The sequence below is a fragment of the Nycticebus coucang genome, chromosome 12, assembly GCF_027406575.1.
Source record: "Nycticebus coucang isolate mNycCou1 chromosome 12, mNycCou1.pri, whole genome shotgun sequence".
NCBI lineage: Eukaryota > Metazoa > Chordata > Mammalia > Primates > Lorisidae > Nycticebus > Nycticebus coucang.
This window is the reverse complement of record NC_069791.1, coordinates 43,752,377-43,778,149: the sequence shown is the minus strand read 5'-3', so window position 1 is coordinate 43,778,149 and position 25,773 is coordinate 43,752,377. Positions and strand designations below refer to the sequence as shown.

General features: G+C 36.4%; 1 protein-coding gene across 4 annotated transcripts in view; it reads right to left on the bottom strand.

Moving 5' to 3' along the window:
- EPS8 (epidermal growth factor receptor pathway substrate 8) overlaps window positions 1-25,773 on the bottom strand; it is a 167,888-nt gene that overhangs the window by 78,661 nt on the left and 63,454 nt on the right. Inside the window, exons 1-2 of one of the 4 annotated variants that reach the window (XM_053555726.1) lie at window positions 21,392-21,464; window positions 16,511-16,590 (exon numbers count right to left, since the gene is read on the bottom strand). The exons of 1 other annotated variant lie outside the window; for it this stretch is intronic. The gene's annotated coding sequence lies outside the window, so the exon portion shown is untranslated. Of the gene's footprint in view, window positions 1-16,510; window positions 16,591-21,387; window positions 21,465-25,773 lie in introns of those variants that run through there. 2 more of the 4 variants (XM_053555724.1, XM_053555725.1) reach the window with 2 other exon arrangements.

Sequence of the window (25,773 nt, the reverse complement as noted above, 5' to 3'; positions counted from 1 at the left end):
GGATCAAATGGGAGGTCTAGCTTGAGTGCTTTGAGGTTTCTCCATACTTCCTTCCAGAAAGGTTGTACTAGTTTGCAGTCCCACCAGCAGTGTAAAAGTGTTCCCTTCTCTCCACATCCACGCCAGCATCTGCAGTTTTGAGATTTTGTGATGTGGGCCATTCTCACTGGGGTTAGATGATATCTCAGGGTTGTTTTGATTTGCATTTCTCTAATATATAGAGATGATGAACATTTTTTCATGTGTTTGTTAGCCATTCGTCTGTCATCTTTAGAGAAGGTTCTGTTCATGTCTCTTGCCCATTGATATAAGGGATTGTTGGCTTTTTTCATGTGGATTAATTTGAGTTCTCTATAGATCCTAGTTATCAAGCTTTTGTCTGATTGAAAATATGCAAATATCCTTTCCCATTGTGTAGGTTGTCTCTTTGCATGGAATACTATTCAGCCATTAAAAAAAATGGAGACTTTATATCCTTTGTATTAACCTGGATGGAAGTGGAAGACATTATTCTTAGTAAAGCATCACAAGAATGGAGAAGCATGAATCCTATGTACTCATTTTGATATGAGGACAATTAACGACAATTAAGGTTGTGGGGGGGCAGAAAGAGGGACGGAGGGAGGGGGGTGGGGCCTTGGTGTGTGTCACACTTTATGGGGGCAAGACATGATTGCAAGAGGGATTTTACCTAACAATTGCAATCAGTGTAACCTGGCTTATTGTACCCTCAATGAATCCCCAACAATAAAAAAACAAAAAAACAAGTATTTGTTAATGAAAATCTCAAGTCACTTCTATTCTGAACTCAAGATGTTCAGGCGGACCATGAAATATGAGTACAAGTTTGTACTAAAAACAAACCTACCAAAACAACTAGAGTGAAAGTTACACAAGAAAAATGAAGGAAATATACTTTAGAGAAAGTCAGCTGATATTTTGGTAGTTATATGTTTAACTGCCTGTTGTTATTGTAACAACAAATGCTGTTTTCAAATTCCAGAAAAGAAACAACACTATGGTGCATAAAAATGGGGGCAACATTCCCAGCTACATCGGGTATACTGTGCATGAAAAAAACTCATGCTTTAATTGCTTTTCCAGAAAATAAATCATAGCTTTAAATGTAGAATAGAGTTGGGTGCGTAAATAAATCCTGGAATTCATCCTGAGGCAAATAATCTCTAATTTACTCATTTTGATGATTCAGATTTTTAATTTTTTTTTCCAAAGAAAAGTTCATTTAAATGAATACAGCTGAACAAATTCTTATTGAGCTACTCTAAAAAAAAAAAAAGGCTGAGATACCTGCACATTAATTTCAAAATCCAAGTTGCCTACAAAATATTGTGAAACTTTCTTTTCTTAAGAGTTTACATACTTTACATAGTAATACATATTAAAGAAAGAAAAAAGTTAAATCCAATGTGAAAAAAATAACAACCATTAATTTTCATATTTAAAAGGCATTAAAAATAAGCTTTGATTATGACTAGTATTATCTTTGAAAAATATTTGCAAAACTATAGCAATGAAAGTTCTCAAGAACAGCAGTAAAGTTCCTCATAGCCATGAAATCACCCATGAAGGCCTTCTAGAGTGCTAGGATTATAGCTGTGAGCCACCGCCTCACTATTTTACTATTGCAAAAACAACAATGCTTATTTATTAGGTATTTTAGCATGCTCGCCACTAAGCCAAGCACTTTACATGCATCACCTTAATTCTTATAACCTTAAGAAGTAATAAAAACTTGTTTCCATTTTAATGAGAATATGGGAGTTATTAAAATTATAAGTAAAGGTAACTTGGCCATGACAATGACAAGAAGTTGTTCTTTTAACCACTATTACATACCTTAAAAAAAAAAAACTAGTAATTAATCCAGTATTTTGAAGGTGGCTGGAGAATGTCAACTCTGATTAAGAATTCAAATGACCTTCATAAATGATTATTCAAACGAGAATCATTCAACATTAATTGGTACCAGCCAATCTGAGTAATTCATTCATTCATTTATTCATTTAACATATATTTACTATATAACGAGTATGTGCCCTTCAGTGCTCTAGATAAGCACCGTCCAATAGAACTTTCTAGAACAAAAGAATTATACTATATCAGCACTGCTCAATACAATAGCTAAGCACAAGTGTTGCGTACTTGTCATATGGCTAGTGCCACTAAGAAACATAATTTTAGATTTTGTTAAATTTAAACTAATAACCACATATGGCTAATAGCTATTGTACTGAACAGGGTGACTCTAGATACTGAGAGCACAGTTAACAAGACAGAAATGATTCCTACCTTCATAGAGCTTATAAACTAGTAGGAGAGCAACACGAAATAAGAAAACTCGTAAATAGCATAACTTCTGCTAAATGAGTAAAAGAAAAAATAGATAGCATTTATAAAGATAGACCCTCAGAATAAGTCAAACCTAGCCATTAACTTCTACAAAATATGGTACATAGAGATTCATTCTGAAAATGCTATCTCAGAAATTCCCATTTATAATCCAGGATAACTAGTGAACCACTGAAACAAAGAATGTGCATTTGTTCAAAGTGTCTTCAATGTTTCAAGACTTGGCGCACATTACCTCTCCCCCACTTCTAAAATTTAAAATAAACTTTTATTTTATATCCTAAAGTAGAAAGAAAACACTGGTACACAGAAATAGTACTCTCTTGACAAAGAAATGTACACAAAAATAATTCAGAACGAGAATGCTATAATTGATACTATTTCGGGTAACAGTCTGAATATAAACAAAATACAATAGCTATGAAACAACACAAAAATGAAAAAATCCTGTATTAAAATATATAAAACACTAACTTTAGGGACTTTAAGAACCTGGACTTGATGAGTTGGGAAGTTAAGAGAAAAAGTAGTTGAACTACTATTCCATTTGGACAGAAATAGACCTTTTTTTACAATAGTATATCTACTGTGGGGTCCCAAAACGATTTTCCAAAAATAACCTTTCTGAACTTAAGCACCTGGAATTGAAACAGACAAGAAATACAACCCTCTACAGTGAATTAATAAGTTTTAAAATGGTGTTTGGATCAGCAGGGGAAGGAAGAAATCACCAGAAAACCTTCACATTCCCTGGATCACACTGGGTGGATTCTTGTTTGGGAATTTAAGATGAATTTGTATGGGTAAGTTGGCTATTTGAGTTCAGAAGGAAGAAGCTATTTGAAGAGAGAATTATCACAAGGGCTAAAAATGCCACATTTGCATTTCTTTTTTTTTTCCATTCCCATAGTTCCTAACTCTAAGCCAGGCGTCCTCAAACTGCGGTCTGTGGGCCACGTGAAGTGATGTGAATTGTATCTGTTCCCATTTTTTTTTTTTTTACTGCAAAATAAGATATGTGCGGTGTGCATAGGAATTTGTTCATGTTTTTTTTTTTTTTTAAAACTATAGTCTAGCCCTCCAACAGTCTGAGGGATAGTGAATTGGCCCCCTGTTTAAAAAGTTTGAGGACGCCTGCTCTAAGCAACTGGGAAAAATGCCAGCCTATAGACTGAAGAAGGTAAATCTTGGGGGAGAAGCATGATCTAATATAATTAAAATGTGTTGCTAATAAAAATAAGTTTATTTTAGCTTTTCTAAATCAATTCCAGCTCTTGATTAAATAAACTGGGTATCATTTAGCTAGCATAAATGTCATCCCTCCTCATAAGCCAAATGATTTTATAAAATCAGTGCACTAAAGAAAAGTGAACTATTACTAACTGCCGATTGCAGTGACAGTGGAAGGACATAGAGGCAGAACAGCGGCAGCGTCACTGGAAGTTCACATTCAGAGAGTGTCATGTGGCAGGCACAGTTCTAAGCACCTTACATGCATTATTTTCTTCTAGTTGTCACAACAACCCCATGAAGCAGGAACCACTATCATTCTGGCTTTACAGATGACTTAAGAGAGTTATAAACTTCAATAACATGCTCAGTGCCCAAGAGCTAATAAGTAGAACGCGTGTAATAAAATTCAACCACTTTGCCACAGAGAAGATAACAATGGTTACAGAGTTACTTTTTCACTTAACATCACACATCACCTAACATCTAAAAAGAACTGACAAGGATTTTTTTTATTTTGCTACAAATTTATTACAAATGGTAGTCCATATATTATATAGAAAATAACCGATAATCAAGTTTTACTGATAAAAAATAAAGAAAAGCAACTGGATTCTGGAAGTCTATAAAGTAAAGGCTTTTAGATGATCAGGACTGTTAGAAATATTAATAGTATCAAGAAAAAAACAAAGATAGTACCAGAAGAAAGACCCTAGAGCAGTGGTTCTCAGCCTTCCTAATGCCGTGATATATTTTCATTGCTACGAAGTGGTTGCCAACCACAGGTTGAGAACCGCTGCCCTTGAGTGTCAAAAGGATTACAAAATTCTAAAGGGCATGGCATTATTTTGACTTTTGCTCTGCAAAGGTCACATCTATTACAACTGTTCACAAATATTCTTCTGTGGGAACATATTTCTAGTTGTATAATGGTAATCAATAAAACCAAAATTCACTTGGAATATTTTATTATTTGGCCAAATGAAGATGTTTATTTCAAATCTTCCTATAAGACAGAATAAAATAATGTTATAAAAAATAAAAACCTTAGAAAAAAAATTTTTTTTTATTTTTAATTTCAGTGTGCTTGTTCATTCTTCTGTTTGAAGTACTCCTTTTTTGTTGATTTTCTTCTTTCTCCTGCGGTGCTGGCTGTTTTTGATGTTGTTAGTAGAGACAGGTTCTTACTCTGGCTCACTGCTGCTCATACAGGTCTTGAACCTCTGAGCTCAGACAATCCACCCGCCTCGGCCTCCCACAGCGCTGGGGCTACAGGCGTGAGCCACCACGCCCAGCCAACCTTAGAAAATATTTTAACTCGTTGAAGCTAGAAAATATTTAGCATCTCTAGCTTCTAACGAGAACTACTTACTCAAGGAAAAGAGCAACCAATGTCAACTACACTCCCTAAATCCCCCCCAAGTCACCTTCATCCTCACTGTAAACAGACATCCGGAGATAGCGCTCTCCTCCTACATTTCCCTCTTGATCTCTCTTATTGACAGCCAACTTTCTTGTTTCCCCAAATGGAGTGGAAAAATAAATAAATCTTTGCCAACTCTTTAAAAGAACAATTTAGCTGCTGCAAAGCCCTGCAAAGAGAATATAAAAGCACACAGTAGCGTTACTATTATAGTTAGCTGGGAAAACAAGGCCAATCTTCTTGCTTTCCTGGGGACTGACCTGCTCCTTTCCAGTAGATGTTCACTCGTTTCTGGGAAACAAGTGTTTGAATTTTATGAGATACGTCAAGATTCGGTGTTTACACAAATAGTGTTTAATCACAATGGCACTATAGAAACCTCAGGGAAGGCCAGTTTTGCCAAGAGTCACATGGCTGCTTCCTCACCATAAAGGAAATAGGATGAAACAAAGTACCATAGTCTTGGAATAACTGTCCTATATGCCAAAATAGAACATCAAACACTCCAACTAATCTAGGCCTAAATGCTTAAGATAAAATGAAAAACAACCATCAATCTACTAATATAAATGGGCAAAGGACAGGTGATCTGCAACAGCCCATATATGTTCCCTAAACTTGTTCAATTGCCCTTGCAAATTTTATAGAGGCTCAAATAACAATAATGCATTCTCAGAAAACAAAAATGGTCCTACCGCTATTTCTGAGAGCAGAAGAAGGCGAGAAAGCATCCCCGCAAGGTAATTTCCTAGCAGCCAAAATACACTTTCCTATTCCTGAAAGTAATACTTCTGCTGAGAAGGAGCGTGCCTCTGAGTTGTTTTTACAGAGCTACTGGAAATAATAAAAGCTTACTGAGTATATTCCAATACTTTTATTTTGGTACGGTGGCCCAGTGAAAAAGAACACGGTGCAAAAATGGACATCCCTGAATGTAAATCCTGCCTCCAAAATCTCTCTGTGACCTTGGACAAGTCATTATCTTCTCTAAGCTTTAGTTTACTCACTGTAAAATGAGATTAAGATTATTATAAGTATTATATACAAAAGCACACATAGATTATTTGATTATTTGTTAATCTTCCTGAAAAACGATATATTACAGAGAAACAGAAATGGAGAAATTTTCTTTAAATACTAGTAATAAAATACTAGTACTAGTGAATTTCATTAAAGTAAAAATCAGTTTCAGTCAACCAAATACAACTCAGGAGAAACATGTGACAATTTGAGTAAATAATGTTAACCAATTACATATACACACTAAATCTTTCTCTGCTTACCATTCAAGTTCCATCATAATCTTGCCTTAAATCATGTCCCCAGTTGTCCATATTCTCTCCAGTACTACATAAAAACCCTCACTACCACCACGCTCTCTTCTTGCACAGACACATCCAGGCATCTGTCCCTACCCTAAATGCCCTTTACCCTACCTTCTACTTCCTATCTAGCAATTTGTAAATTCTTTAATTCCTCCCCCTTTTAAAATTCTGCCCTGACCAACTCAACATTAACAACATGTAGTCCTTGAGCAATTATTAACAGTTCTCATGTTTAACATTTTTTAACGTAGTTATCAAGAACCACTTCAATTTATTCTTTTGCAACTCCTTACATAGTAAGGCAAACTCCTACAGTCTTTTATAAAATAATCCTTGTACTGAAATTGTTTTGTAGAGAGTCATTATATACATGTGCTAAAATAAAAGTCATAGAATTTTAGTGACCAAAGTGGATATTACCAACATAAATTGCTCCATAATTACCAAAATGACCACCTGACCCCACTCTTATCTGAGGCAAACATTGGTGCAAATCAGAAACTAATTTACAAGTACAGAATAGAATTGAAACTTTTAAAAAGTATTTATCTATCAAAATTTCTAACGTCATAATTAGGTAAGACTTTCCATGTTAACAGAGTAGAAATAGCAATGAAGGGGGCACTGTTGCTGGTGTGCTCAAGTATCAATGATGATTTTAACATCTGATCTGGAAAGCAGAACTTTTGGTAAAAGCACGCCTATTTTTATGAAGGAGGTTCAAAACTGACTCAGAGGAAAAAGTATTATCCTCTGACTCACTAAGACCACTTCCTGAAACACCCAGTGTTTTTCTTGGAAGGAAGTCCATCCAAGTGCCATTTCTTTCAAACACTGATTAGACAAAATTGAGGTCTAACACTAAATGAACAAAAGATATATATTTCCAAGCCATCCACGTTTCAAAGTAGAGAATATTCCACAAACATATGGTCATGAGAGAGAAGAATTTACAAATAGTCAAAAATTGTTAATGCAAGGTATATCATAAAGAATAAACTAGAGACTGCCTACATATATCCTCCTTTATACCATAATCTCTTAATGACAAAGAAACAATTTTATTATTTTAACCCACAAAATTAATGAATGCCTTGGCTTCAAAATAGTTGGGGGTGGGGGAGTTCAAAATAATTATTTCCCCTCTCTAAATCGCCTGTATCATCAATAATAATTTACATAAATAATAAATAACATTAAGACCATTTATGTGTCAAACATTATTATAAGTTCTTGGCATGCATTAATTTAATTTAAAACACAACTTCTGTAAGAGTCAGGTGCCATTATTACCTCTGTTTCACACGTGAAGAAACTGAGGCACAGAATAAGGAAATATTTCATCCAATATCACCCAGCTAGTATGTGGTAAAGCCTCAAACACAGGCAGACCAACACAAGAGCCCAAACTCTGTTTCTACACTACATCTGTGTGTGTGACCCCACCTTTTAGAGTGCTTATTAATATTTAAACACACTTAAGCACACACACACACTCTTACTCATATATAGGTATGTATCAACATTCCATATTTATATAACCCATGCCTAGATTCAAATGTGTTTTTCTTATACATTAGCTTACAAATTCTAATAAAACTAATTATATCAATAGGACTTGAGTACAAATAATGCTAAGTCTTCAACCTAAAAGGAGAACAACTACTTGGATAAGCCTTGAAACATTCCACTGCCCAACTACACTTGTAATCCCCACTTGTTTTTAAGTTCTAGAACATTGGAAATATCTTACAGACCCACAGAAACACCAAAATAATATTGTCTTGGACACAGCCTGTCAGGGAGAAAAACACACATTAACATTTCCTTCTTCAAAATAACAAGCAATTAAACTGAATCTTGGTGTTTGTTTCCTCTTGAGTAATCTAGGCTGAAAAGAGTTCAAACATCTGACTCCTGCAATATTTTGCTTTCAGTAGAAAGACCATGTTTTTATATGTCAAGTCAGCTAAAAAGCATTCACTCTTATCTACAACTGGCTTGTGGAAACTAGTTTAAATAATTGCAGATTTCCAGGTCTAAACATTTGAAAAAGAAATTCCTAGGTGGCTAGTGAGGCAGACTAAGCACTCTGAAATAAGCCACATGACTCTGACCTGCAGATTATTTATCCCATGAGGGTGAACCTCTCACAGGAGTAGCCTCAGAAAGAGAATATATTCCTATTGTTAACACCACCCTGAAGATGCTTACAATTCAGAGGTGTCTGGGGAAGCTTGCCTGCCTGCTTATCCAGTGTGACTTTAGGGCTGAGAGAATCATCCTTAAAACATATTGTTTATCCAAGTGACACTACTGAAAGTTAATTCGTCTTTTGAGTTAAGCACTTTCATCCCCAGAAAGCACTTTTAAACAAACACTTCTGGGAGTAACAATACATTACATCATTAACATTTAAGTGGGAGTTAGCATAGAAGGACTCCAGAGAATGTCTATGAAGTCAGTGTGTTCAGAAATGTAAGAACAAACTTGATTCTTTTTACTATATCCAATAAATATATCCAGTATGTTAATAATTATTGAAATTATGAAAGGAGGCTGGGCGCAGTGGCTTACAACTGTAATCCTAGCACTCTGGAAGGTCGACATGGGCGGATTGCTTGAGATCAGGAGTTAGACATCAGTCTGGGCAAGAGTGAGACCAATCTCTTAATTAAAAAAAAAAAAAAAAAAAAAAGGAAAAGAAAGAAAGAAAATAGAAAAACTAGCCTGCTGTTGTGTCAGGAACCTGTAGTCCCAACTACATGAGGAGCCTGAGCCAAGAGGATTGCTTGAACCCAGGAGTTTGAGGTTGCTATGCGCTATGGTGATGCCATGGCCTTTAACCCCAGGGCAACAGAGTGAGTCTCTGTCTCAAAAAGAAAAAAAACAAAAAGAAACTGTGAGAGGAATTTCAGCCGATGCACGCAATGATTATTATAGGCAAACATCCTATACAGTGAGCAAAACACCTAAGAAATTTATTCAGTATTTTTTCACATTTATCACCTACAAAGCATGCCTTGCACAAGGGCATAAAATAAACATGGTTTCTCTCCTCCAAGAGCACCCAGTTTAGCAAGATAGAGTGATACACAAACAGCTAATTACAATGCATTTTAGTAAATGCTATAATCATGGTACGAACAATATACTATGAAAGCGTCTCCCTAGGGCAGCTGGTATGTTCCATATAGGAGGATACAGCAGAATCAGGTCTTGGAAGACACAGAGGACTGTGCCAGCTAGTATAAGCCTGGGCAGTCAGAGGGCGTTCCAGACATATGCAAAGCATATGAAAGGACATGAATTTCGGGGAACAGTGAGATATTCAATGTGGCTACAATATGAAGTACTACATAAAAAGACGTGGTGGAGAAAAGCTCAATGTCCGACTGTGAGGGGCCTTCCAAAGCACATAGAGGAATTTAAACTTAACCTTTTTGGACATGGGAAGTGAAAAGAGGAGTAGCATTCATATTACTAAAGCTTAAGTAACGTGAATGAGACAACTAGGGTGGCATTTTGGAAGGCAAACTAGACCAAGGAAGAAAGTTAACAAATTTTGAGCTAATTTTATCTGTTTCTTTCATTCCTTTGGAAATCTTCTCAACTGTATTCTGCCCTATATATTTTTTGAAAAAACTCAGACTTACCCATACCATTTCCATAATTTCTTCAAACTCTATTGTAACTTATTTTAAATGTACATACTAGTAACATATGAGGACACAGCTCATGCATCCTAGAGTTGCTGGTTATACAAGAAATCCAATGAAGCTATTGCAAACACACATACACAAATAATAACCGTTCTTATAAAACCCTGTAAGAGTATGAGTAAGTATGCACACATACCTCTATACATATATGCATATATTTTTTACATTTGAATTAAACTAGATTATCATTATACTTTTAAAAAGATGAAGAAACACAATATACAAAAGCAATCAACTGAACTGTATTTTAAAAAAGAAAAAAAAAAAAAACCCTCGCCAAGTTTTTACCAACTCTTAATTTCTGGTCCAGCTTTAACGTTATTTGCCTGTGACTTCTGCAAATTAGTTCAATGGAGTAGTGTTCCTTGTTCCACCCCTACACATCAATCTCACAGGATAGAGTTCTGAGAGGTAAAAGAAAGGCCATATATGTAAAATTACTTTTAAAATACACAATGATTTGGAATATGGCTATTTTAATAGTTCTTTTGATTTATGAAATAACTCCAAATGTTTTTTAAATGTTTCTACTTTTCACTTTTTAATTGAGCTTTTAAACAACCTAATATGCAGACAAACTTTGAGTTAACATGAACTAAGGCTGGGTGTGGTAGGTCCTGTCTATAATCCCAGTACTGTAGGGGGCCTAAGGGAAAGGACCACTGTGAGGCCAAGAATTTGAGACCAGCCTGAGCAACATGCCCAGACCCTATCTCTATAAAAAGTAGAAAAATTAGCTGGGTACGGTGGCACACATCTGTAGTCCCAACTACTCAGGAATCTAAGGCAGGAGGATCACTTGAGTCCAGGAATTTGAGGTTGAGGTGAGCTATGATAATGCCACTGTACTCTAGCTTGGCAAAAGAGTGAGACCCTATCTCAAAAAAAAAAATAAATAAATCCACTAAACAAACTAAAAATCCATTAGTCCTACAAAATGAATTTAAAAAGAAAACCTGTTCAATAAAGTATTTTTAAAGATCAAACTTTTAAAGTGATATTGGAAGAAAACATTTAGATTTTGTCTTTTTTTTTAATTATTAGCATCTGTTTATTCACTCACAATAATACACAGCCCCTGGATGGGAAAGATTTTGTCTTTTTAATTAGAGCATTATTAAATTCCATGCTAAATATCAATAAAAATTACCAAATGATGTTAATCAAAGTAATTAAAACTCATTTAAAAGGCATAAGAAATATGTATGCAACTTTCTTTTTAAAAAGTTATTAACTTGAATTTTTATGGCAAATCAATTGACTGCAGTAGTGAAAATACTGTCTGCTCCTGGAAATAAGCCAAGTGATGTTGATGATGCCCAACATAGTAATTTTAATACTTAGAAACATTCCATTTTAAAGGAACGAGAGTATTCACCCTACTAGGACAACTAACGCCCCTCCCAACACAGCTCTGAAGGCTTTTGTTTGGGAGGGAGACATATCTTTTTTTTTTTAATCACTGATCAAAACAACTTCAAACTTTCGGCAAGTACTCCCCTCAATTCAACTGTTTACCCTTCTTATAAGGAAACAGACTTATGATATCCAGGAATAAATTTCTCAGACTTCACATTAAACCCCCAACAGCATGATATCATTAGAGTTCACTAAAGTTTAAGCTTAAGTAACACAGACATAGACACGCGTCATTATTAAATCACTGTATGATGATGTACACATGTTATTCTACCACTTATCAGCTATTACTGCTCCAAAAAGACCAGCATTCGGCTCCGCACCTGTAGGTCAAGCGGCTAAGGTGCCAGCCACATACACCAGAGCTGGTGGTGATTTGAAGAATGAATCCACGGACCACAGATCAGTGGTAAGACGTGATTTATTTACAGAAACAAATACAAAAAATGCCAAACTCCTGGCACAAAGGATCCAGGTCAAGGAACAAGCTCTCTTGCTCTGTCTGTCTCTGGGCTCTCTGCTCAGGGTGTGTGTGTGTGTGTGTGTGTGTGTGTACATATATATATATGTATATATATATTTAGAGGACCTACCCCCTAAATGTAACCCCTTGCGAAGCCAGAACTCAATTACTACATTTAAGGCTGGATCCTCTAAAGTGACATTCAGCCTTCCATTTAGCAGCAGGGGCCAGAATTCTCAGGCCTTGAAAACTTACGTAAAAGTAAGTATAACACCCCCCCCCTCCAGAAAAGGTGGGGTTTCCCCTTCAGCCAGAAATGCACTGAGAAAGAGACACCAAGTAGCCAGTGTCTTCCCAGCAGTTGTCTGGCCCTCCGCTACTGGAGCCTCCTAGGGGCCCCCTGCCTACTAGCTCCAGCCTGCTGGTTCTTCTGCTGGCTGCCGCAGCACCAACACCGCCAGGGCTAAGGTAGCAGGTCCTGGTGCCACCTGTCCTGTATCAGCGGGTTGGAATCCAGCCCAGGCTTGCCAAACAATGACAACTACAACCAAAATATAGCCGGGCATTGTGGCGGGCACCTGTAATCGCAGCTACTTGGGAGGCTGAGGCAAGAGAATCCCTTAAGCCTAGGAGTTTGAGGTTGCTGTGAGCTGTGATGCCACAGCACTGTACCCAGGGTGACAGCTTGAAGGTCTGTCTCAAAAAAAAGAAAGAAAGAAGAAAGACCAGCATTCAAGAATAACCCTGAAAATATTTTCTTTCCTTCTGTTTCCTATTCCCATTCACCTTGTCACCTAAAGTTAGTCTTACTCTTTATTTATGCAAGATGGTATTTCACCTCTGTCTTATGGTAAACATCTTATAAAATAGTCCCTCCCATGGCTACTACAATCTTATTTCACAGACTTGGGAAACCGCCCTCTTCCTCATCTCTTTCTACTTCACAAATTCCTCCATGCATCCAAACATATATAAGAGATTATGTCAATTTAGAAATTCAGACTTGATTTTGAAGAAAGAGGCTCCACTAACAGGAAGTATTTGAGTATTTCTTTTCTTTCTTTCTTTCTTTTTTTTTTTTTTGAGACAGAGCCTCAAGCTGTCGCCCTGGGTACAGTGTTCTGGTATCACAGCTCACAGCAACCTCCAACTCCTGGGCTCAAGCGATTCTCCTGCCTCCACCTCCCAAGTAGCTGGGACTACAGGCGCCTGCCACAATGACCCTCTGGTTGCAGCCATCATTGTTGTTTGGCGGGGCCAGGCTGGATTCGAACCCGCCAGCTCAGGTGTATGTGGCTGGCGCCTTAGCCGCTTAAGCCACAGGCTCCAAGACAGTATTTCTTTTCTTTATTAAATCTCTAAGTCTGATTATCATTTGGCATTTGGTCACCAGTGATCCCTCAAAGAAACCAGTATATGTTCTAATGCAGAACACTCTCCCCTTGGCTATTATTTTTTCAGAAAGTGGCTATATTCATTTTACCTCAGTTGTATTCCTGACATTTAATAACACACATTCACTTTTTCTTCTCAGGAACAGATTCAGGTAAAGTACTCTACGTCCATTTTTTTTTTCCCTGCCTTTTTTGGGCAGACTGTCTCTAGGTCAAGCTCCATTCAGATACTTAGTAGTTAAGAAGGGGAAAAGCTGGGCTGCAAGTAGCCTCAGGTAACCTGAGGTTACCATCTATCTAAGGAGCTTAATGTCCTTAGGTTAACGTTAGAGGATAGCAGCCTTCACCCAGGCAATCCCTGTACTTACAATTATACCATGCATTTCCCAGCAAAACATCTATTCATTCTTGATCCACTCAATAAATCTTGCCAAGGGCTTATTATGTGCCAGCAGGAACTGTACTTTAAAAACTAGATATACAATATGAGCAAAACAGATAAATTTCCTCTCTTCAAATGCATTGAGAGATATCATGATCTTTCCTTGACTCTATCAAGCTCTTCCTTCTTCAAGGCCTATCACACTTGTCTAGAATAATCATCTTTTACGTCTCTGCCTATCTAACTCCTGTATCTCAGCCCAAATTGTCCCTCCTTGGGAAGTCCCCTGACTCACTGATCTATCACTATTTATTCACATCACATGCTTTCATTGGACTCTAAAATTTCCTTCATAAAATTTAAGTTAGAAATTTAGCCCAGTATTTAAATCTGCTTTTTCAAAAATATATTTTTGAAGTTTAACCTTCTTTCGAAGCAGAACATACTTTTTTATTTTGTACTTTACATGAAAATATAAACAGTTTAAACTTTGCCTTTCTCTGGTTGACTATTTCAAATTTTTAACATGAGACTTGAATTTTCTGTTCTTTATTTATTTCCAACTTGCTATATAATTTATCCAGAGATATTCCTTCATGTGCAAATTTTGTAGTAAAATTTCACAATTCTCCAACTTACCCTATTTTTTGTGTGTACTTTTATATGTTAGATATGAAATAAAGTCTCTACAAATGTCCACATTTGATATCTACTGAGATACTTTCCAGCCAGAATTTGAATAGTCTATGTTCATTTTTACAACAAATTTTTCTTACCACATTTTTATCTAGAGTGAGCCTGACAAACTTACACTTGAATCCCATCACTTATTAAATGTGAAACTTTAGGCTTCCTTGGCCTCGAGGAGCCTAGTTTACTCATTTGGAAAGTGGTTATAAACTCTCTCCAGAGTCTGAGAAATAAAAGCATACAAAGCCCCTAGCAAAATATCCTGCTAAATAAATAACAGTTCCTTCCTCCATGTGGGAAAAATGGTACATGTTTGAAAATGTAAACCCTAAGAAATATTATACCACTTTACATTACCTAATCTGATTTCCTAAACAGGCACATGTCTACCTTTTTTTGCTTTATAGAATATATTTCAGGTCAAGGTTTGACAAACTTTCTGCAAAGGGGGCTAGATTATAAATATTTTAAGGCTTTGTGGGCCACATATGGTCTCTTTATTTCTGTTTTTAATAACCTACTAAAAATGTAAAAACCACTCTTGGCTTGTAGAAAGAAAATAGTTCACCGGCTATAGTTTACTGACCCTACACTTTATGTTCATAACTACTCATTAGTTCCACCCTGACTTATCCTATGACCTCACTTAATCAATACCCAACTGAAGAACTATCATCTTTATTATTTATTTAATTTCCAGTATAACATATACTAATTAAATATTTGCTCACATGTAAGGCCCTGTGGGCTACCTCAGAACTTAAAAAAAAAAGATACATCACAAGTTACCCAAGAAGTAAAAGCCTTTCTGAGGCTTCCTCCAGTTTCACTTTGCTCTTCCCTCTGACTTTTGTGAGTCTATTACTAATCAGGATTACAGAATAACCAGTTACTGCTCACGACCTCAGATTTTTCCTACCACAATCTTGTATTAAAATCGCTGGTTTTATTCTTTCATGAGAATTTGATGAGTGTGAGAGGCCCCCAGTGCTCATTCTCCAGTTGATTCTCTGCATTCATTACTGAAGTACTGTTAAAATTCTATTTTGTGCCCCATCTTCCAACACGTTCCCTTTTATAGTTCAGCTCATATCCTTATCCCTAATTCTCTCATTTTTCTCCTCTTTTCATGTATAAGCTCCAGGAAAAAAATTCTGAATTTGGCATCAGAATTAGTTTCCGACCTTGTTCAGCCTCTGATAATCTGTTCACTCTCAGCTTGAGCACCTTGATTTCTTTGTCTGTCACAGGGATCACAACAGTTTGTGATGCCAGCCAGAGATGGTAATTAAGTGCAGGTGAAAAAACACATGTAGAAATTATTTATTTATAATCTACAAAGTACTCCAAGAGATGGCTACAATCTATATCAGACTTGATTCTAGCATTGGCTCTGCCATTTACATTTATGAGTCATTGACCTTGGGCAAGTTAATTACCCATCTGTAAAATAAAGACAGTAATAATACCTACTTTATAGGGTTTTCTGAGGATTACATGACATAATCTGCGTCAAGCACTTATCATAGTGCCTAGCATGGTAAAGGCTTAAAAAATGTTAAATGTAATTATTATTTGAAGATAAGATGTATCTTTATTCCAGAGGAGTAAAGGCTATATATGTTTACTTCTCAGTCTTTACTTGTTTTTGAGTTTATCTTTGTATTTCAACCAGTAAATGTATGTCCCCTTTTCTCTAACTACTCTGGACAAAGGTCTTTGGTATTTTGCTGTGCTCTGCTGTGCTCTTCCTTGCAAAGACTATTATCAATGTCTTTCACCATTAAGAGGTATATGGGGAGGGGGATGAGATGAGAGAAGAATCAGTTCATTCTGTACGTTGTCAATTAATGCAGTCAGTTCTGTTATAATGAGACATGTGCACTCCCTAAAAATCACAACGCTAAGCAAAATCGCTTAATTAAAACCACAGAGTTTATGGGAAAAATTAGATTGGAGACTCAAGAATCAAAAACTCTGTCAGTGACACATTATAAAAAAGAAAGCTAAGAGCCTAATAAAGACCATAGCAGTTTTAAATATGTTGAATGGTTAAAAAATAAATAAAAACTACTATAGTATGGCACCTTACCTTGAAAAAGACCTTAAGTTCACTTGAGGAATTGTGTGGCAAAAGGTTGTAGCTTGTGAATTACCAGGAAGATGGGTTATCTGAAATCAGAAGAGAAGTTATAATGCAAAATGTGAATGGGTGGGGTTTATAATGTCATGACGTCAGGTAGCTGGAAGATGCCTGAGGTGTGCACATGTGCATTTATTTTTTTTTGAGACAAGTCTCACTCTGTCACTCTGGGTAGAGTGCCATAGTGTCATAGCTCACAGCAATCTCAAACTCCTGGGCTCAAGCAATCCTCCTGCCTCAGCCTCCCAACTAGCTGGGACTATAGGCTCCTGCCGTGACACCCAGCTAATTATTCTATTTTCAGTTTTCTATTTCAGCAAGGGTCTCGCTCTTGCTCAGGCTGGTCTCGAACTCCTAAGTTCAAGCAATCTTACCTACTTAGGCTTCCCAGAGTGCTAGGATTACAAGTGTGAGTCCAGTTCTGCTATAATGAGACGTGCATTTCTAACGATCACAATGCTTTATCCACTGCTCCTGGCCACATGCGCATTTTGATATTCCTATGCAGCTCACTGCATCTATATGAAATTTTCTGTGCTCACCTACTATTTCTCAGATGAAATCAAGCATAAGCAATGAAATGTGCATTACGCTGAAATTGTTCCCTGATATCAATCACGTAGGAACAAATGCTCATTTTAAAAAGAAGCAGAACTGACCCTATTTATTCTCAAACTATGAACTCGTAAAAAATGTTCTGGAGTCAGAACTATGGTCACTACCTCCAAAGCCTGTGTTACTCTATTTCCTACTGTCCCAAAGTCTTTACCTAGAAAGGGTTGTTCTTTGCCTGTCAGTACTAAGCCACTCTGCAACATAATTTAAAACATTTGTTAACTGCAGCTTTGATTATTTCTTCAGCTTTTCCTACTGGGGATAGTGCTGATTCAGATAGCCATGTCACATTTGTTTAGATCTCCAGTTGATCCCTTGTCCTCGAATGTCCATTCCAACAAAGAAGTAAAATTGGTAGTTAATAACACTGTTGTATCATTCCTTTTTTTCACTGACATGTATTTACAATAAGCACCTACATGGCAACATAAGTTAAAACAAGACAAAACTACCTGTAACTCATTATGGTAAGAGAAGGAGACTTTATAAGTCAATCCCACTCAGTCAATATTAGACAAGTAAAATATTATAATGCATGGATTAATAAGCTGGGGTATATGTATACCAATGGAATACTATTCAGCCATTAAAAAGATGGAGACTTTGGGCAGCACCTGTGGCTCAAAGGGGTAGGGCGTCCGCCCCATATGCCAGAGGTGGTGGGTTCAAACCCAGCCCTGGCCAAAAACTGCAAAAAAAAAAAAAAAAAAAGATGGAGACTTTACATTTTTTGTATTAACCTGGTAGAGTTCAAATACATTCTTCTTAGTAAAGTATCACAAGAATGGAATGTACTCAAGAATCCAGTGTACTCAATTCTAATATGAAGCCAGTAAATGATCACCTACACAAGAGAAAATCTCAAATCAAGGTGGGGGTGGGAAGAGGTGTGCTCCCACTTAATGGCGTAAAATTACATTGTATGGCACACATTTTGTGGGTGGGACACAATTATAAGAGGGACTTTACCTAACAAATGCAAACAGTGTAACCTAATTCTTTCTATCCTCACAAGATAGATAAAGCAACATAAGAAAATGCATAAAGTAGAAAACAGCATACTTTCAACACTGGGAGAGGAGACCAGGAGAAACTTAATGTTGGTGATCAGTAGACCTTAAGGAAGGGCTAAATTTTGAGTGAGAGAGACTTTCTAATTACAGCATGAGGAAAGAAAAAGAGGCAGGAAATGGGAGGTATGGAGCGTAAAGAACAAGAGGCTTAGGCCATAAATTAAGATACATGATTCAAATGATAAGCTACATACCAGACTCTGAATAGTGTATGATGGGAAACGAGAAACATACTGACAATTTTTAACCAGAAGAAAGGGGCATGAGTTATGAATGGGCAAAAGGAAGCCAATGGGCTTTTTACAAATTCACGCTTTGAATAAGTTAAGAGAATTCATTCAGCGTCTTTGGAATGCCAGGCCAGGGCAGCAGGAGGGCTTTCCCCAGTCACAATCCCAGGCTTTGTGTGCAAGACTGATATTCATGGCTCTACTTAATGGATACTAGCTATGTCGTGTGCTCTGGTAAATTATATGAAATGGTGAAGTAAAGAAAAATTACCCTCATGATGAGGGAAAGCATTTTTTGAAATAATGAAGAACGATAAGAATATAATGGAACCTGCCAGTACAATAATAATACAGGGTACCCATAAAGTTCGTGTGAAATTTACTGTTAAACTATTTTTAATTGCACACTTTATATCCACCTTGTATATTAGAAAGTTGTCACTAGAGCTTTAAATCTGGTGATTAGGATAGGATAATTAGCCAAGTTAAATAATGTCATTCTGAGTTACAGCTAGATGTGAGACACATTGTATTTTTAGTAATCACGAAAATGTATACGGATGTTCCTAAAACAAAAACCTTCATGAACAAATGTTGATACTCCATCTAAGGGTAAGTGTTAAGAAATTCACATCCCATACAGCTCAGATCTTACATTTACCTTAGCAAGTACAGACACACAATATTTCACAAATTGCTTTAACATTTTAAAAAATGTTAGGATTAAAACTACCATAAGTTTCTTTTAATCAAATTCCCAAATCTAGTTAATACATTCCGTATACAAGATTCTATATACAACTGCCACAAATTTTAACCAAAATAATTTCTTCATATAGCTGAAAAGTCAATTCTCAAGTGCTTACGTGTCAATTAAACAAGTGAAGACATACACACAAATCCAAACCCTAAAAGAAGAAATTTTTAAATACTGTTTAATTAAATTAGGAATATCTTATAAGGTAAATGATCAAAGGACTATAGGACAGTGGTTCTCAACCTTCCTAATACCGTGGCCCTTTAATAGTTGCTGTGGGTCGTGACCCATAGGTTGAGAACCGCTGCTATAGGAGAATCTGCTTCATTCTATCTTTTGCACAGGTTTTTATACAATTCAACTAAGTTATTTAAAAGTCTAAAATATAATGAGTTGGTTTTTGTCACCTTAGAAAACTCATAGGCAGTCTCTTTAACTAAACTTCATTTCTACCCTGATGAATTCATGACACATAAAGTCACTGAAAAATAAAAAGGAGACTTCTCTATACAATTTCTTTCAGAACTACAGTGTTTACATAGAAATGAGACTAAACAGCTTTTCCTCTCCATAGTCATTTCCTCTTATATACAACTTACTTAAGTTAAATTGAAGAAACTGTTTCCAAGTCTAGTTACCGAAAAACAGAAACCTTTTTTATACTTCTCTAGGTATGGCAGATGTAAGGATATCTTCCTAAAGGTGGGGGCAGGTGGGTCAAAGAACAAAATAGTTTACATACCATTCCCAGAACACATATGGAGATTTACAGTCCACACGATACTAACATTTACTTTAGAATCTGGCCAGTAAAGCTGACCAAAACTTTATGGCAAGGGTAAGAATCATCTGTCCATAAACATCTCAAGGAACTTCGTCTATTTATGCTACCAAAAATCTGCACGTGATGTTTGCATGGGTGGTTAAAATTTGTGTAAAGTGATAATGTTCCTTATAGAACAGGCTTAAGAAACAATAGACATATTACAGGAAAATCAACACATCCAAGAATGTATTTCAAAAAACGATCAAAACAACCATAACTATGGCACTAGACTTAAGAACTTGCCACATTTCCCAGCACCAAAACAGTAATTATACCATTTAGTTACTTTTGGTCTCTCTATAATATATTGTGGTGCGTTATTAGCTCTCATTTTTAAATAGTATAAATGTTAGTCTTGCACTTAACTAGTAGTAACTGGAACAATGACAAAAAGGTTCCTTCTGAATAAGATCAAATATAACATATAAATCAATGAGAACAACAAAAATAAAAGACATACATAGATCTCTACATATTAAGAATTACATATTTGTCACTAAACTCAACTTTGAGACTTAAAACACTGTAATTATAAAACTGAATTTTTAAAAAGAGTTTTGCTTTAAAAGCTTCCATTAATTGACTATTTAAATATTTACAAGTTCTATTAATATACATGGGCTTAAAAAAAAAGTTTAAATACACATATTCAACTACATTTACGGTCCCAAGCAAAATGTTTACACAGAAATTTGGCCGTGTTTTGCCTGTAGACTCAAAGCCAGTAACAACCTAAGAAGGCTAAACGGTTAATAAGCAAATTTTCATAGTATAACTAACATTGCATAAACAGTTCAAAGCAGTTAATATGCACAGGATAATCACAGTATTTGCATATAAGATTAAGTTCAAAATAATGTTTTGGGAAAATTGATATATTGTGTCTGTGCCTTCCCACATTTCCAATTGTTAATAATCATAGGCCTCTTTTTAGCTGAAGTGTGAGATGGAAAATTATTCTCTTAAACACTATGACCTAAAGCAGTGGTTCTCAAGCTTCCTAATGCCACAGCCCTTTAATACAGTTCCTGTGGGTTGCGACCCCCAGGTTGAGAACCGCTGACCAAAAGGAAGGAAATCTTTTAAATCCCCATCTCTGTCAGCTAGAAGACAGGGGGCCGGAGCCTGTGGAGACCAGGCAACCACCAATTTCACCAAGGTCAGAATTCATTTAGAATACCAAATCAGAATGCTAAAAATTATAAAAGGGCTTACTCAGATGAAAAAGTATTACTACATGTTGAAAGATCTACAAATACCCTTTACAATAATTATGCCTTTGAGAGAGCCCTCCTTAGCAAAGAAAATACTGAACTCAAACTTACCTACCCACACAATCCAGGCAAAACTCCTCTAAGCAATCTTCCAGGCAATACTGGGAGGACATTCCTCTAAGTTCACTTTTGTGCCAAGTGACCTTTGGTATATCAGAAAGGAAAAAAAGGGGTGGGACTCTAAGCTTCAATTGGCATTGTACTATGTATAATGGACAAAGTTTCTCCTTTGGTTTCTCTGGGGCGTTAACTAAGACTTCCTCTTCTTGTTAAATAAGTAAACATAGCTATACTACACTTCCAACTCTTGCCTAAGGTGGTTTAAAAAAAAAAAAAAAAGGTTTCAAATGGTGCAAATAGTAAGGGCTAGCATTCACTGAGAACGTACTGTGTGCTCTGAATAAAGACTACACAGATGTACACCATGATCACTTCCATCTTACAGAGGTAGGAACTGAGGAATGGTGGTTATAAGTAACTGATGGGAATTCCAGGTCCAGCAATACAGTCAACTGGGCTAAGAAAGACAGCTTTCCACTACAAACACTTAGAAAAGAAGGATAACAAAATTAAACATATGGCTTTACCTGCAATAAAGAGAATTCCCTAGTGCCAAACCAAAGCTGGAAATGATGAACAAAGAGGTAAGCACAAAAGCAAATACTGCTAGCAACAGCCACCCGGAAGAATCACTGGAGTCTCTTCAGTACTAAGGCTTGACCGAAACTGGTAACAGGATGCCCCTCAAGGAGAAAAGATCAGAAGAAAATGCTCCCTCAATAGAGCAGACCTGTGCTGGATTACTGGCCCCACATTTCCTCAACACAGGATACAACCTGCACGTGTGTCCATGTTGGGGCAGAAGAGGCCCTGGCTCACATATGGTATAAAGTTGGTACCGTAAAACCAGGACTATCTTCAAAGTGCTGCAGTAACAGTTAGAAAGTGGGGGTGGGAGTGAGAGAAATTCACTCACTGTTTACAAAGACTTGATGGCATCTTATTTCTAAGAATCTGGGTGAGAGGCGAAGGGAAATGCTATAACCAGAAATTAAAATCCTAAACCTATGACATAATGGTTTTAAAGTTTGGATCTTATTTGTATGAGAATCTCCAAGATAAAAAATTAAGAATCCTCAAACTAAGAAATTGGATCCTAGGTCAATAAAATCCCAGGAGTATCTCGAAAGAACAAACATTAACCATTTTAAAGCAACATTCCATAAACAAAGCTACATGAGATTCTTCAAGTAGAAAAAACAAAACAAAACAAAAAGCAATCTCCATTAAGATGAGCTTATAAATTTAGAAATATAAAATCTGTGAGAAAATGATTGACTATAATGATTGACTAATGCATTAACAGATACATCAAACATAAAATTTACCACTCAACTCATTTTTGAATATGAAGACCAGAAAAAGCATAATTAAATTATAGAGAACAGAAACTGAAAAATCATCAGTAGATTTTACAAAAACCAATGTTATTTACATAAAGTTATGCTTTTTCCTGCATAGAGCATCCAGAGTTTTCATCAGGTTTCTTTAAGTTAAAAAAGGAATAGCATCAGTATAAACAGAACTTTAAAAATGTATTTAGAAGGCCAGAAGCCTGTTGTCCAGCAGAGCCTCTCCCAAACCAACTTCTAAACTCTCCCATCTTTCAAGCCCCTGACAAATCTGTCCTGCAACTCCTCATTCCTGAAAATTCCCCAAGCATTCTTTACTATCTCCAGCATCTTTGTGAAAGATGGAATGAAAACTGTGGTGCGTTATCCACATCCCTTTCAGGTCTGATTGCCCAGCTGCTGTGCTATAGCTATCCGACAAACCTCAGCAGTCAGATCTTTTCAGAAAGGCCTCAGTTGAAGAATTTCCTCACAAAATGTCACACTCCCTTCTCAGGGCAGCCCACATCCAAAGACCGGTTGGCATGCAGAATATAAAGACTGGTCCCCTTTTCCCAACCAGGAACACTGAAAGCTCCTCACATGGTCAAATCTTATTTGAGATTCACTGCACAGCAGTAAACTGCCCCTCTGCCCAATACTGGTTCCGTCCTTCTATCCACAAGGTTGATCCCAAGAGCACTTTCTAATAAACTTCCTGCACACTAATTTCCATCTCAAGTCTGTTTTATAAGGAAGCTAAACTGCAACAGAAGGGCCTCAGCTAAGTAAATAAATAAATAAGATAAAATCAAAAGTAAAATGTATATGTGTAGAGAGAGAGGGGGGCAGATATTTTTTTTTTTTTTTTGTGGTTTTTGGCCAGGGCTGGGTTTGAACCCGCCACCTCTGGCATATGGGACCGGCGCCCTACTCCTTGAGCCACAGGCACCACCCCTGGGGGGCAGATATTGAAGGGTACAAAAAGAGAATAGCAAAGTCTTGAAACCAGTGGAGAGAAAAGCAGAAAGTACTACTATGATCTTTTTGGTGAGGAGATCAGTATTAAAAGTAACAGAAGGGAAATCCTTCAAAATGAACAATATAATCAATATAAGATTCCAACCTAGTAATTCAAGATACCACTGAACTTGAAAGCTGAAAGGGATCTGAGAGGGTATCCCAATTACAACCTCTGTCATTTTTGAGTTAATGCCTCTTGTAAGAGCCCATGAGTCTGCCAAATGCCAAAAAATGCTGGTGCTCAGAAAGAAATGCCAAATAATGAATTAACAGGCACAATTACTATCCTCCTATTAAAGTAATAGACTTCTGATATAATTTTCGCTTCTACATTATCATTAAAGATGTTAATAGCCTTACAAAAGGCTAATCTACTGCAGGCTGGTATATGACTAATCATTGTCCAGAATACCAATAATAAAAACAACTTCAGGGTCTGAAGACTTCCATAATCATTCCTAGGCACACTCAAGAAAAATCTAAGCAAGGCTCATGGGTATTTGTTGATCCCTCAAGTTTCTATGATAGGGCCATTTAGAAAAGGAGCTACATGAAATATATATTTGGAATGACAGATTTGATTACTACGTATTTTTCCAAAGCTTATGAAGGAAGAAATTGCACGCGCGCGCACACACACACACACACACACATCTCTACTGGTAACCTTGCCCTACATTCCCATACTTTGTGATCATAAATACAGAGGCAGGCAAGATAGGCAGCAAGATAACCTGTCAACTAAGATCATCAGATACGAAAGGACATGAGGCCACTTACATAAATTGTTAGGACAACCACACAGAATCAATCAACAGTGTCACAGTTCATCCATCTTGGAAACAGAAGCAGGATTTCACGCTCAGTTCCTGTATCGTCCCACTCCAGCTCCTCCCCTGTCTTTCATATTTTCCTCTCCGAAGATTCATTACCTGCTTTGTATTCTACAAACCAACCCTTCCTCTTCTTTTAACTTTAACACCTTTTCTTAATGGGAGTAAGAAAGGTACTATTAATGTGACATAATTCAAAAGAAATTTCTAGAAAAAAATAAAAATAAATTGCATATTTTCAAATTTCAATTACCAATGAACTAAGCTAAATTTATATGGACAGAATGGCCAATCAAATGCTTTAACAACTTATCTGGCAATAAGACATATAAAATAATGCATATTTGGGGAAAGTCATATTTACTACTATAATATTACAGTCATACAAAAGGACAAACATATGGCATGAAGAAGAACCAATCTGTTAATATAAAAAAAGATTAAATAAGTTGGTCTAGGTTTGGAGCCATTATTTGTAGAACCTGAATTAAAGGCAGAAAATAAAAAATATTTAAATGGGCACTCCTTTGGGTGAAGAAATAGTAACCAAAATTATACATTCTTCACGAAGAGTGAGATCGTAATTAAATTAGGTCTATAGATGGCAATAGTGCCTTGTAAGTTAGGGAAATACTGCTTGGAGGAAGATGAACAACAAAATTATACAAAAGTGTATGTAAATGAACAAAATGGTAGTTTTGCCTTAAACTGGCAAAGGTCAGGAATCCATTAAAGGAAATACTATAAAACTTACTTGATTATGGATTTTAAATGTTATTTTCAACCTAGAAATCATTGTACAATTTCAGTAAGACATGAGCTTATTTGACATGTTCAATAAAAAAGCAAACAAGTTCTTAAAAAAAATAGTGAAAACAAAAGAAAATAGCAATTTCTCATTTCCCTCTTGTACTACAGCCAAAGACAACTTGTAAAGTGGACACATCTCATCACTAGGAAACCAAAAGCCACATCTGCCACTTAATAGCTCTGCAACCTTGTTTAAGTAATTTAACCTCTGACAGCCTCCATTTCCTCACCTATAAAATGAGACCAGTTTGTCAAATCTCATTCAGATGGACTATTATACATTTTCCTGATTCAAATTTAAAAGAAGAAACTCTACTTCAATTTTTGCTAAAACATAGTAATTAGCAGTTTTACCCTGTGCAACATAAAATGGCCTATTT